Source organism: Seriola lalandi, unplaced genomic scaffold (assembly GCF_002814215.2).
Source record: "Seriola lalandi dorsalis isolate HSWRI2012SDOR001 ecotype SW California unplaced genomic scaffold, Sedor1 jcf7180002054110, whole genome shotgun sequence".
Lineage (NCBI taxonomy): Eukaryota > Metazoa > Chordata > Actinopteri > Carangiformes > Carangidae > Seriola > Seriola lalandi.
Window position 1 is genome coordinate 485,684 of NW_019524663.1, and position 358 is coordinate 486,041.

At 45.3% G+C, this 358-nt stretch overlaps 1 protein-coding gene across 3 annotated transcripts in view; it reads right to left on the minus strand.

The window, feature by feature from the left end:
- Positions 1–358, minus strand: part of vps13a (vacuolar protein sorting 13 homolog A) — a 37,837-nt gene that overhangs the window by 16,363 nt on the left and 21,116 nt on the right. The window lies entirely within an intron of this gene.

The following is a 358-nucleotide window of genomic DNA, read 5'->3' on the forward strand; positions in this document are numbered from 1 at the left end:
CCCTGTGGAGCCATTCTGAGGATTGTAGTGTTTGCCAGGAAGATTTGATAAACACCATACGCCGACATGTCTGCTCTTTGGTATTAATGAGATCAATCACAAGCATGTTCATCATGCTCCTCTCTCCTGTCTGTCTGTAGGCTCCAGAAAGAAGAGAAACACACACACACAGTGAGATACATGGACATACACACCATTAACCCAGATCTGCGTAGGTGTGGGTAGGTGGTGGTGGTGGTGTGTGTGTGTTATGTCTCGAGTTTTAGCAAAATGCTTGGTATTGCATATCTGAATTTGTTTGTGTGTGTTGTGTGTGTGTGTGTGTGTGTGTGTGTGTGTGTGTGTGTGTGTGTGTGTG